Here is an 11,921-nt window from a genome sequence, read left to right on the forward strand (position 1 = left end):
CAGCTCTTATCACAATCCATACCTATATCCATTGCGTCAAGCATTAGTACATATGTTGTCCACATCATTTTCAAAACATTTTCTTCTACTTGAGCCTTTGGTATCAGCTCCTCTTTCCCCCCACCTACCTCATGAACCCTTGATAATTTATAAATTATTGGGTTTTTGTTTGCTTGTTTGTTTGTTTTTGTCTTACGTCAACTGCTGTCTTCTTTCACCCACTTTTCTGTTGTCTGTCCCCCTGGGAGAGGGTTATATGTCAATCATTGTGATCAGTTCCCCCTTACTCACCACCCCCTTTCCTTCCCCTCCTAGTATTGCTACTCTCATTATTGGTCTTTAGGGGTTTATCTGTCCTGGATTCCCTGTGCTGAGAGCTCTTATCTCTGTACCAGTGTACATGCTCTGGGATAGCCGTATTTGTAAGATAGAATTGAGGTCATGATAATGGAGGGGGAGGAAGCATTAAAGAACTAGAAGAAAGTTGTATGTTTTATTGGAGCTATACTGCATCTTGACTGGCTCATCTCTCCCTTGTGATCCCTCTGTAAGGGGATGTCCAATTGACTACAGATGGGTTTTGGGTCTCCACTCTTCCCTCCCCTTTATTCACATCAATATGATTATTTTGTTTTGTTTGAAGTCTTTGGTTTCTGATACCTGATCCCATCAACACCTCATGATCACACAGGCTGGTATACTTCTTCCATGTGGGCTTTATTGCTTCTCAGCTGGATGGCTGTTTGTTTATCTTCAAGGCTTTAAGACCCCAGACACTATATCTTTTGATAGCCAGGCACCATCAGTTTTCTTCACCACATTTGCTTGTGCATGCATTTTTTATTCAGCGATTTTGTCAGGGAAGGTGAGCATCACAGAGTGCCAGGTTAGTAGAACAAAGTGTTCTTGCATTGAGGGAGTACTTGAGTGGAGGCCCAATGTCCATCTGCTGCCTTAATCAAAGCCAGTATTTTATGCACTGAGGGCACTACCAACCCTTCCCAAACAAGATGCATGGTGGTTTGGGATGAATACATTATATTCCATGCTTTCTTAACCTTTCCACCTGCCAGCATCACCTTCCGGGCTATAGGCTGAGGACATAAACAGGCTCCCAGAAAAAGGGGGATCTGTAACCCATGGACATTTATGGAGCCTGTCTGTAAGCTGTTCTGCATATTCCAGACACTGACTGGAACTCTGTGACTTCCCCAGGAGGATCTGTCAAAATTCCCCGTGGTTCACAGCTGGACCCCAAAGGCTTGATTGTTCCTGCAGGTAGGAATGGCGAATCCTGATGCCCCACAGGAAGCAGGAGTCATCCCAGGGTCTTATCGAGACTGTCCATCACCAGCATGAGTGGGTGAAAGGCCGCATGGAAATCGAAGGAAATGACTGGCCTTTGGGAATGAGGGGAAAAAAAAAAAACACACTTTGGGAAATGCATTTTTTTTTTAAACATTAGGACCAGGCAGGTGCTCCAGACTGGCTGTGTGGACTTCTCCAGAACGTTTTCCTCCTCGAGGTTTGGGTTTGTGAAGACAGCCACACAGACACCACCAGGGTGGGAGTCAGGGTCCATGTGTCGCCCCTACTCGATTCCCTCCGTGTGATCCTTCATCTTGGCTTGCCACTCTTCCTCCCATCGGTGAAATGGGGGTTGCAACATCTGAAGAGGTTTGAAGACTTGAAAGAAGATGGGGAAGGGCCCCATGCTTATCAAGAACCAAGAGACTCATAAGTATAAATAGGATCAAACGCACTGCTTTAAACTGCAGGAGAAGCCCGGTGCCTTGAGCGTACATAACTAAAATCCCATGGAACTGAACTGCACCCAAATTCTAAACTCAGTACATGGGGAGGGCAACCTGTTTATGAGGATCTTTTGGAAGTAACACTCACTCATTCTTTAATGATCTGCTAGGTTGGTTCACAATCCGGCATCCTGCTTATTCTTGAAAAGATGAGACTTTGGAACAATGGAGTGTCACGGAAGCAGAGTGTGTTATGGGTCCTTGTGCTTTTGTGGACAAGCATTCAGAATCCAAAGGTAAATAGATCTAGGCCATCCCCTTCTAGCTGAGTCTTCAGTTTGTTGTTGTTGTTTGTAGCTTGATAACCTTTATTAGGTAACCCGCTACTAGTTTCCATCCACCCCGACTGTCTGTAGGGCTTTGGAAGTGGTGACAGGCATGTGGGCTACCAATGTGTAGAGCTTGTTTGGTGCCTCTTCATTCTCATTACGTTTCCTGGACAATTGTGCGTGGATCTCACAGCGGACTACCTGGTTCCTTTGGCCCCGACAGCTCTGTGGAGCCTGGTGTGGCTCCGTCCATCTGGTGTGCCCATCTCCTTCAGGGCAAACTTCCCAGTCTCCTTGAGGGCCCAAGGGACACGCTTCTTGAAGCCCGTGCCATGGGTGCACTTGTGAATGTTGATGGTGTCCTCTCCGGTCACGACTCCACTGGGAGGCGAACAGCCCTGCTTCTTGGTACGCTTCTTTTCAGGAGCCATAGTACCGGGACCAGGCTGGGAAGCAGTCTTAGTTTGCATATCTGTAAAATAGGAACACTACCAGCCACACAGGGCTGTCATGAGGATTAAGAGATATTGTGCAAGTAACTCAGTTAGTGCCAGGCATAGAGCAAATGTTCCATAAATGAGGTAGCAAAGGAGCCCTGGTGGCACAGGAGGTTACTTGTTGGACTGCTAAGAAAGAAGTCATCAGTTCGAACCCACCAGCTGGAGGCTGTCTGCTTTCGTAAAGATTTACAGTCTTGAAAATGACAGAGAGCAGTTTTGTTCTGCCCTATAGGGTCACTATGCTGAGCAAATCATCAAAGAAACTAGATTATATGAAGAAGAACGTGGCATCAAGTTTGGAGGAAGGCTCAATCATAACCTGCAAAATACAGAGGACACAAACTTGCTTGCTGGAAATGAGGAGGACTTGAAGTCTTTGCTGATGAAGATCAAGGATTACAGCCTTCAGTATGGACTACAACTCAGTGTAAAAAAGACCACAATCCTCACAATTGGCCCAGGGCATAACATCATGATCAATGGAGAAAAGTTTGAAGCTGTATGGGATTTCATGTTGCTTGGATCCATAACCAGTGCTCGTGGAAGCAGCAGCCAAGACATCAAATGACTCATTGCACTGGGTCAACCTGCCACTCAAGACTGCTTTAAAATGTTGGGGGTGGGGTGGGGAATGTGTTTGACACAATGGATGGATGTATGGATTGTGATAAGAGCTGTCAGAGCCCCCAATAAAATTATTTTTTTAATGTTGAATAACAAAGATGCTACTTTGAGGACGAAAGTATGCCTGCTCCAAGCCATGACATTTTCAAGGGCTTCATTGTGAACATTGGACATGGAACAAGGAAGACTGGAGAATGGGTGCATTTGAACTCTGGTGCTGGAGAAGAATATAGAAAGTGGTGCTAAAAGGACAAGCAACCCGTTCAAGAAGAAGCACGGCTAGGGTGCTCCTTAAAAGCAAGGATAGAGACTTTTTCTGACATACTAGGAACAGGTCGTCAGGAAAGACCAGTCCCTGGAGAAGGACATCATGCTTGGTAAAGCAGAGGGGCAGCCAAAAAGAGGAAAGGCTTCCACACGTTAGACTGTCCCCGTGGCTGCAGCAATGGGCCAAAGACAAAAACAACGGTGAAGATGGTGCAGGACCACACAGTGCTTTGCAGTGTTGTACATCAGGCCGTTATGAGTCAGAATCGACTGTACAACATTTTACCACAGTTTAGGCTCTCTCTGAATCAGGATGGACCCGTTGGCCATGGGTTTTGTTGTATGAAATAGGATATTTTAAAAACATTTAGCAAACTATGAAATACTACTATGAGGAAGACTTAACCACACAAAAAGATATGGAATACACCCAACCTCACTGTAGTACAAGAAAACATAGAGCCCGCTTAGAAACATTTGTGTAGATAGTTATCAATATTTTAAAATCAATTGTTTACTATTTGTGGTGATTATAGAACATAATTAATGCTGTTGATATCACCAGATTGCACAACTAAAAACACTGAATTGGTAAATGTATTATAATTTTACAAGAAATAAAAAGAAAAAGATTGAGTATAGTACAGGCCACAAATGTAGATCGCATAACTCGTTTTTTAAACATTTTATTAGGGATTCATACAACTCATCACAATCCATACATACATCAATTGTGTAAAGCACATCTGTACATTCTTTGCCCTCATCATTTTCAAAGCATTTGCTCTCCACTTAAGCCCTTTGCATCAGGTCCTTTTTTTCCCTCCCTCCCTGCTCCCCGCTCCCTCATGAGCCCTTAATAATTTATAAATTATTATTTTGTCATATCGTGCCCTGTCCAACCCACATTATGAAGAGTGAAAAGAAATAGATGAAATTAATTTTAATAAGTTGCATCTTAACTGAAGATATCCAAAATACTATCATTTAAACATGTAAGAAATTGAAATTTGAATATGATATTTTACTAAGTTGTTGTGAATTGAACTATGTCCCTTCAACCCAAAATATCTGCATCTGTGCATGTGATTCTCTTGGCATGAGGGGTTTTCTTTAGCTGTGTGAATGAGTGCATACTAGAGTGAGGCGGGTCCTAAACCTAATCACTATGAGACATGCCTTATAAAGACTTGAATGGACACCTAGAGACACATAAATAGGAGACAGACACTCTGTGACAATAAAGGCAGGTGCATCTACAAGTTCAGGAATGCCAAAAACACTTGCAGCTCTCAGAAGCTGAGAGACATAGAAGGACCTTCCGTGTCTCATCTCTAAGAGCTCATGTCCTGATTTTGGACTTCTAGTCTCTTGAACTGTGAGGAAATAAATTTCCGCTCCTTAAAACTGCAAAACAAAGAAACAAAAAAATCCAAACAATTTTCTGTATTAGTGTTTTCAATTTATCTTGCTTTGTTTTGTTTTTAATTATCATCCCAGCCAGGGCTCTTTTAAAGTACCACCACCACCACCTTATTGTGCTCCTTGAATGAGTTCATACTACAGATACACTGCATTCTGTTTATGTAGCCTGTTTGATATCTATCTATCTATAGTGTGTGTGTGTGTGAGAGAGAGAGAGAGAGAGAGAGAGAGAGAGAGAGAGAGAAGGTTTAGTTTCCACCTTACAGAGTCCAATTGTTGCTTCCCTTGGGAGGAGGTATCTCTCCCCTGAAGAATGCATGGCTTGTGAATAGTTAACTATGGTAGAATTTTCTTAATACTTCTTTGTATTTTTCTGTCCATGCTATTTTATTATTTATTGTTGTTATTCCCACCTTTCTCCATTTTCCTTTCTCCTCTTCCTCCTCATTCTCCTCCCTCTTCTTCCAATTAAATCTTTGTGTATTTTTAAATATGGTGGTATTGCTGGGTGTTTGGACTTTTAGTTACAAGATTGATGGTTCAAACCCATGTGCCAGACTGAGGGAGAAAGATGAGGCTTCCTGCTCTTATAAAGATGTATAATCTCAGAAACCATATATATAATCACTATGAGTTATAATGGACTTGGAAGCAGTGTTTTTTTTTTGTTTTGTTTCATAGCAGTATGAGTAGTTGATGAATTGGACTCCTTCTCAATGTACTAAAAATTAATACAGGTTAAAGATAAGAGTATCTAGGGATCAAAATACTTGAATTTGAACCTGACAATATCTCCTATTTGTATGGTGTGGTAGTTACATAATCTCCTGTCAACTTGCAAAGGAGTGTAGTCTAGCCTGTTAATCAGGCCATAGCCAATGAGGTCTCCTTGTGGACATGGCCTTCTCCTGAGCATTCTGGGAACTCCTGTATTCATTCCTGGAGGCGGGCGACACTCTCTGCTTTGTCTTCCTGCTGACAAGCCACATGGAGCTACACTGATGCTGCCAGAACCCTGGAGCTGGAGGAGACACGTGGAGACCCTCGCCAGTGTTGAGATGCTTCCACCACCACTGGATCCACAAGACCTTCCACTCACTGGCCTGTGATCTTCCTGCCTTCTGCATCATTGCATGGCTGTGTGAGTCTAAAGACGAATTTATGGACTAGTATCTACATATAGGGCAATATTGGACTTTTGGACTTGATTTGGACTGGGCTGGGATGTTTTCTTAATGTACAATTACTCTTTAATATAAAGTTCTCTCTTACACCCATATGAGTATCTCTAGATTCATTTCTCTAGTCTACCCGGACTAACACATATGGTATGTCCCATGATTCTTACCTAAGTCTCAGTTTCCTCACTTGCAAAACAGTGATACATGTGTGTGTCTGTGTGTGAGCATTGGTGACATAGTGATTATAAATTGAGATACTAACTGCAAGGTCAGCAGTTCAAAACCACCCACTGTTCTGTGGGACAAAGATGGGGCTTTCTACTCCCTTAAAGGGTTACAGTCTCAAAAACTCATAGGGGCCAGTTCTACCCTGTTCTTTAAGGTTGCTACGAGTTGGCATCTACTTGATGGCTGTGCGTTTGGTTTGGGATATATTCATATATAACTGTATTCAGTGTAAAAGATTTAAAACCACTTTCTCTATAAGCATAGTCACAGGACCCTGCCAGGAGAAAACGGCTGATATTAAAATCTCATTTGTGCTAACTGGTGGCATCTAACAGCTTTCCAGATCAAGAAAGGCATCTATTTGGGCCCCTTGGAACAAGTGCTTTACCTTCCCGTAGCTGCTGTGACGGAGAACACTTTAGGCACCACAGCACACAAAAAGAGACTTGTCACGTCCCTTCTGCATCAAACCCTGTGGGCGTTTGCTTACTAGTCTTCCATCCTCCCTCGGCCTTAATTAAAAACCTAATTTCCCTATTACCATAACAATGAGCCAAACAACCACTGATTTGTTTCACCAAATTAATTCTGCTTTTGGGAACCTGGGAGAACATTATTTATCAGAGCAGCAGACAGCGATTTAAACATGGAAACATCTTTCCAATGTGTGTGCCAAATTCAGCAAATCGATGGGACTAATACTTGAGCATTTGAAGGCATCCTGGCCATTTGTACATACTGTGCCCCGGTACCCAGGACGACGCTGTCACAGGAGGACCCTGTGCAATCACTTCATGAATAGATAAATGAGTAGAATTCTGTCACCACAATCAGACTCTCCACGAGTTTCACTTGTTGTCCACAGAAAGCTTTTACAAGCAGGAGCAATCATTTAATTTATTTTGACATTCCATTCAATGTTTGGCCTATTTTCTCCTTTTGGTAGTTAAGAAAGAACAGGTTTACTCTCTCGTGCACAGTCAAAATGAACATCCTTCTATTTGCCATGATGAAATATTGTCTTAGAGCTAAAAAATGTAAGCTGGTTCCAACGTGGGTGCCAAGGTTACTTTTTTTCCTAAGGAAACATGACTGTGTCATTGGATACCAAAGTACCCGAGGGATAAACATGTATGGGAGGTGAACTCACCAAATATCTTGATATTTCAGGAGACTTCCCTATGCCTCCATTTTCAAATTTACCTTTCTAAATTTACCTCCACCTGTATGTTACCCAGAGTAAGAGAGGACTATGATTATTTTTCCAAAGATACTTTCAATAGATCACAATTTCATCTTCATTTCTCAATTTGTAGTTCTTTAGGCCTATTTTGAAGAATTGTTGAATTGAAGTTGTATTAGTATCCTGAGCTGCTGTAACAAGTTATCACAAACTCAGTGGCGTCAAACAAAAGGGGCTTGTTGTCTCCCCCATCTGGAAACTAGAAGTCTGAAGTGGAAGTGTGACAGTGCTCGCACTGAAGGCTCTCGGGAGGGATTCATTCTGGGCTGGTTCAGCTTTCGATGGTTCCTGAAAACCCTGATGTTCCTTGGTTGCAGACGCACCGTTCCAATCTCTGCCTCTCTTTCCACGTAGCCATTTCTCTCTGTGTCTCCATGTCTGTTTTATAACGATGCAACGCCTGTCAGGTTAGGATCCCCCTACAACAGAATGACCTCCTGCTAGCTTTACTGACCACATCTTCAAAGATTCTGCCTTTAAGCAAGGTCATGTTCACAAGTACTAGAAGCTAGAATTTCACCGGATCTTTTTGAGGACAGAATTCAAAATTTAAAAATTGAAATTAAATATAGCTAATTACTACCATTAGTTTGAAAAAATGTAATACAGGAACCAGCTCAATTTCTAATATATGTCAGTGTCAAGTTCAAGGAAAGAGGCATAGGCGCAGGGGTGTGTGACAGCTACAAGATCGATATTACTGTATCTTATCAATAATGGGCACATTCAATAATTCTCATCTTTTTTGAGACTAGATTTTTTTCTGAGCTGAAGATAACTGCTACCATGCCATTCAGTGACGATCTTCATAAGGCCCTGCTAGCTGCAGTCTTTGTCATTGTTTCGAGGCACAAAAGAGACCCCAATCTCAAATATGGGTATATGGCCATAGGGGGATTGCTGGGTCATATGGTAGCTCAATTTCCATGTTTCAAATATTGCCAAATCAATTTCCATAATGGCTGTAAAGACCTACAATTCCACCAGCAATAGATGAGAGTTTGAGTTTACCTCGAGGTCTGTGATCAACCTTGAGTTTATTCTTGTGCATGGAGTGAGATCTCACCACAGTCCCTCCAACACTTATTGCTTTCTGAATTTTTGAATTGGCCTATCTTTGAGGACGTTCGGTGGTATCTCATTGTTGTTTAAATTTGCATTTCTCTTATGGCTAATGATTGGGAAAATTTTCTCATATGCTTATTGGCCATTCGGATTTCTGCCCTTGTGAAACTTCTGTTCAGGTCCTTTGCCCACTTCTTCAGTGGGCAATTAGTTTTTTACTTTTTGGAAGCTAGCAGAGTATTGTAGATTTTAGTAATAAGGCCTTTGTCTGATGTGTCATTGCTAAAGATGTTTTCCCAGTCCATGGACTCTAATGACTTTCTTGGTGAATTCTTTTGATGTACACAGGTGTTTTATCTTCAGTATATCCCACTTGTCAATTTGTGACTCATCTGTATTTGCGTCCTTCCCTATTTCTGTTAGTCTATGTATTCACTGCACCAGCATTCTCAAGTTGGTCCCAAATCCCTCATTGATGATCCTAATAGTTTGGGTTTTACCTCGAGGTCTGTGATCTACCTTGAGTCTGTTCTTGTGCATGGAGTGAGATAAGGGTATTGCTTCATTTTTCTGCAGGAGATGTCCATTTTTTCCAGCATCACTTGTTAAAGAGCGCATCTGTCTCCCACTTGATATTTTGGGGGCCCTTATCAAAGATCAGTTGTCTGCATGCTGATGATTTTATTTCTGGGTTTTTAGTTCTTTTCCATTGCGCTCAGTATCTGTCATTATACCAATGCTGTGTAGTTTTGACCACTATGGCTGTATAATATGTGCTAAAGTCAGATTAAAGCAAGCACTCCCACTGTGTCATTCTTCTTCAGGAATTATTGCTTATCTGGGGCTTCTTCCCTGTCCATATGAAGTTGGTAATCAGTTTTTCCATTTCTTTGAAGAAAGATGAGGGTAATTGTATCTGGATTGCATTAAACTCATATAGTGTCTTGGGCAGAAATGACATCTTTACTATATTGAGTCTTCTAATCCACGAGCATGGGATATTTTTCCATTTGTTGAGGTCACTCTTGGTTTCTTGTAATAGTGTTCTGTAGTTTTCCTCATATAAATCTTTTTTTTAGTCAGGTATATCCCTAGATATTTCAATTTGTGCTTGGCTATTGTGAAAGGCAACACCTTTTTGATCCCCTCTTCTGTGGTCTTATCCAATGTGTATAGCAGTCAGATAGACTTCTGTTTATTGATCTAGTATCCTGCCACTCTGCCATATTCCTCCCCTCCAGGACTCCCTTTGTGGAGCTTTTGGGATTTTCTTTATATAAAATCATATCATCTGCAAATAATGCTAGTTTCATCTCTTCCTTCCCCAGGCAAATATCTTTTATGTCTTTTCTTTGCTTTATGCTGTTAACTCAAACCTCCAGTACTATGTTAAATAAGAGAAGGGAGAAGGGGAATCCTTGTCTGGTCCCCTTTTTCACTGGGATAGTGTTCGTCTTTTCTCCATTATCTACCACGTTGGCTGTTGATTTTTCATATGTAGGTTATATTATAGTGAGGAATTTTTCCTTCCATTCCTACCTTCTTGATGTCTTAACCAGGAATTAGTGTTGGGTGCTGTCGGATGCTTTTTCTGCATCTATCGGTATTATCACATAGTTCTTATAGTTTTTCATGTCAATGTGGTGAGTGATAGTAATGGTCTTTCATATGTTGAAGCATTCCTAGTATGAATCCCACTTGGTCATGGTGAATTATTTGTTTTATATACTTTTGTACGCTATTACCCAGTAGTCTGTTAAGGATTTTTGCATTGATGTTCATTAAGGATATTGGTCTGTAGTTCTCTATTCTCAATTCTCCAGTTTTGGTATCTGCATTATACTAGCTTCATAGAAGGAGTTTGGGAGTTTACCATCTTTTTCTATGATCTGGAAGAGTTTGTGTAGGATTGATGTCAGTTCATCCCTGAATGCTTGGTAGAATTCTCCTGTGAAGCCATCTGGTCCTAGGGATTTTTTGGTTGGTAATCCCTTGTCACCCTTGTCTATTTCTTCTATTGCTATGGCTCTGTTGTGATTCCTGACATCCATCAGGGATAGCCTAGGGAGGGATTGTTTTTCCAAGAATTTGTCCACGTCTTCCAAGTTGTTGAATTCATTGGAGTACAGTCCTTTGTAGAACTGTGTAATTTCCCTTTTGATTTCAGTAGCGTCTGTTTTAATGTACCTTCTTTCATCCCTCATCCTTGCAATTAAAATTTATTCCTTCCTTTCTTTGGTTAGGTTTGCCAGCGGTCTGTTGTGTCTGTTTATCCTTTCAAAGAACCAACTTTCAGCAGCATTAATTTTTTCAATAGTTTTCTTATTTTCTCTCTCCTGAATCTCAGCCTAGATTTTTTTTTTTTAGTACTTTTATCGGGGACTTTTATATCTCTTATCATAATCCATACATTCATTCAGTGTGTCAAGCACATTTGTACATATGCCAACATAATCATTTTCAAAACTTTCTCTTCCCTCTTGAGCCCCTGATCTCAGCTACCCATTTCTTCCCCTTCCCTCCCCAACCACCTTCCCTCACAAACCCTTGATAAGTTATAGATTATTATGTCCACATCTTACATTGTCCCCTGTCACCCCTCATCCACTTTTATGTTATTCGTCCCCCTGGGAGGGGGTTATATATTGATCCTTGTGAATCGTTCCCTCTTTCACCCCCCACCATGCCCTAATCCTCCAGGTATCTCTACTCTTATTGTTGGCCCTTGGGGGTTTATCTATCGTGGATGCCTGTGTTGTGGGCTCTTATCTGTATCTGTGTGCATGCCCTGGTCTAATCTGATTTGTACGGTAGAATTGAGGTCCTGATAGTGAGGGGAAGGAATCACCAAAGAACTAGAGGAAAGTTGTGTGTTTCATTGGTGCTATACTGCACCCTGACTGGCTCATCTCTTCCTTGTGACCCCTCTGTGAGGGGACATCCAATTGTCTACAGATGGGCATTGGGTCTCCACTCCATATTCCCCCTCCATTCACCTTGGGTATGGTTTTGTTCTGGTCTTAGATGCCCGATACCTGATTCCATCGACACCTCATGACCACACAGGCTGGTGTTCTTCCATTTGGACTTTGTTGCTTCTGAGCTAGATTCAGCCTTGATTTTTATTATTTCTTTTCTTTTGCTATTAGTAGAATTTCCCTGTGGACTCTGCTCTAGTTTCTGTAGGTTTTATGCCAGCATATCAATCATAAGTCTTTCTTCCTTTTTCATGTGTGCATGTATTGCTATGAATCTTCCTCTGATAATTGCTTTTGCTGTGTCCCATAAGTTTTGGTATGTCATAT

General features: G+C 41.5%; 1 pseudogene; it reads right to left on the reverse strand.

Moving 5' to 3' along the window:
* LOC142454644 (O(6)-methylguanine-induced apoptosis 2-like) overlaps positions 1 to 2,514 on the reverse strand; it is a 103,716-nt pseudogene extending 101,202 nt beyond the window's left edge.
* Between the last annotated feature and the right edge of the window lie 9,407 nt (positions 2,515 to 11,921).

Source organism: Tenrec ecaudatus, chromosome 8, assembly GCF_050624435.1.
Source record: "Tenrec ecaudatus isolate mTenEca1 chromosome 8, mTenEca1.hap1, whole genome shotgun sequence".
NCBI classification, from domain to species: domain Eukaryota; kingdom Metazoa; phylum Chordata; class Mammalia; order Afrosoricida; family Tenrecidae; genus Tenrec; species Tenrec ecaudatus.